Genomic DNA, 2642 nt, shown 5'->3' on the forward strand with positions numbered 1-2642 from the left:
TTCAGTTTTAAAATAATGTTTGTACATTTCCAACAGCAGCCAACATGTCTGTCTTGTTCTCAGATGTATAACTCTGATTTTAGACCTTTGTGCATCTCATTACAGGATGGTGTGGGAAGACATTCTACAGTAGCCTGTGTTGAATTTATCTCTTGAATAAACTTGTTTCGGGTTAACTGTTAAACAAACAAACAAACATAAAATACACCTTTGAAAAGGAAATATTGACATTGTGGAATCATTATGGATGACCTCTCTTAGAAAACTGGCATAGGTCACCTTGGAGAATCTCATTTGGGGATAAATATCCTCGAGTCACTGAAGGTAGCTTTGGTTAGAGAGGGCCTGCAAAATCTTCAGGGGTTATTAAGAGCATCTTTTCTTAAGAGGGTCAGCGTATGACTACTGTCACTCTAGAAGTGAGTATAATCAGACCCTTTGGATCTGAGACATGCAAAATGAAAGATATTTATCACTTAGGTGTAGATTCCAGGAGACGGAAAAGGAATGTTGTGTGGGCCTATGATATGAATGCCAGAACCACACTGAATCCAGCATTCTTTGGTTTTCTGAGGCTCCAGTGATGGCTGAGAGTGACTATGAAGAAGATGAGTGCAGAGTTCTGCAGCCTGGGGAGCCCAGGCATGAGGCAGCCTTGGCCAAGCTGACCCTGGAGTAGGGTCACACTTCTGGGGTTAGATCAGCAAGGGTCCAGCATTCCCTCTTAGATCGTGGGGGATACTGAGTATCAGCAAGAAACTAAGCAGGTGTCAATGGGGAGGTTCGCCGCTTGGGTGCAGAAGCTGGATTAACCCTTAGACAGATTATGGGTGGACGTGGAGAAGTCCTGAAGAGGGAGATAATGAACTTCCTGCATATTTGGCAGGAAGTTGTTCTAACAGTTGGAAAAATAAAAGAGACACAAGAGTATTTGTATTCTGGGATTGGAAACCAGGTATATGTATAAGGTTTTCTTTCAACAATGTGGGTTCAGGTCTTTTCAATTAGCCTTTTAATTTTCTTTTGAAGTCCTACAATAAGAATCTCTCCACACATTTTGCTAAACAGATATCTAGAGCTAATAAATATTACCTACTACTGCAGTCAATATTTTAGTAGGAAAAACTAGGCACAAAGAGGCTCTCATCTAATATTCTTTTATAAAGCATTTTTTTGTCCTCTGTTGGTAAAGTCTATATGTTACATTTACATATAAAATAAATAACGGTTCCATATTTCATGAGAATTATTTGTGACAGTGGCACTAAATATAAAATCATTCTATAATGGAAGACTAATCTAATGAGTTTTGACTATGAAGTAGTAAAGGATGAGACCCCCATATTCTCAAGAAAGACATGTGTAGGACTTTTTTCCCCCCGACTCCATTTACTTTTTAAGAAAATATCCACAGTAAAGAAAATAAAAGTAAAAATACCATGTTTTCTCATTTATTTCAGAATCTTCTTTGCAGGAAGAGGCACAGGGACAGTGAACTAAGCCTCACAGCACCGGCTGGTGCTGCAGCTGCAGGTTTGGGTACAGACTGAAGGCGTGGGAGAATCATTGTGCATCCACTGCACAGAAGTCGGTGGCAGAAAGGGCTCGTCGGGAGGCTGTGATGTGCAGGGTGCTGCGATGGGCTCTGGTAACAAGTGAGGCTGTTAATCGTCTCTCTTTCTTCACTACTCCATTTGACACTGGTAAAAACAGAAATCTCACGCTTTTCCCCAGATCCTGTCTGCAACATGCAATCTGTCTGAAGCAGTGCTTGAATGATTGTAGTAGATGGTAGTCTTCTCCCTCGTGGATGCTCAGGGTTGGAGTGCTTTGCACCACTTTCACCTCTCCACTTAACCCTGAGCAAAAAGAACATTTTAGAAGGAGTTCACTGATTATCCCTACGATCTAGTTCCTCCCCAGGGAACCTCAGATGAGTCACACTAAATCTTGTCTCTACCCCTGAACATTGTATAACAATTCCTTTGCCCTCATGGCTCCCTTTCCAATGAACACTCAACTCAGTCTAGTAGAACCACAGAATCACTGCTAATAGTTCCTTCATTTTTTTTTTTTTTCCTGTCCAGGTCACTGAAGACTCAGATTTAGGTGCCTTGAAAACTAGCCAGGGATCTCCAAATACGGTAGTTTTTTTCTAAGAAACAATTTTAACAGATTGTTCAGTTAATTGACCATTCATGCAATCTTATTCAGTTCTCTTCATTCAGTTCCTTCTTTTTTTTTTTTTTTGAAAAATTCTGTTTATTATGTGCATTAGCATGGAAACAGTGCCCCCTTCAGGATATTTAGAGAAATTACTGAGAAACTAACCTATAGAATTGTGTACCCAAGTATAACTTGCTTTTTGTAAGCCAACAAAGTGTTTCTAAAAACTTCTTAGCAAATTAATCCTTAAAAGTCTTATTGATTTAGTCATTACATCTGTCAATTGACATAAATGAATTTCAAATAAGCTTAGGCAAGCACTGGCTTCTATAACTTTGGCAGGTGCAGAAGTATATATGTGCTTCTAATATCCAGGATATAAGGGAACTGAATCCTGCAAGGAATCTCTTTCCCTTCCCCTTCTCTCTGTATATCAGCTTTACTCACTGAGACCATAAAGCAAAAGGCATGATTAC

Source organism: Pteropus medius, unplaced genomic scaffold (genome assembly GCF_902729225.1).
Source record: "Pteropus medius unplaced genomic scaffold, Ma_sr-lr_union100, whole genome shotgun sequence".
Lineage (NCBI taxonomy): Eukaryota > Metazoa > Chordata > Mammalia > Chiroptera > Pteropodidae > Pteropus > Pteropus medius.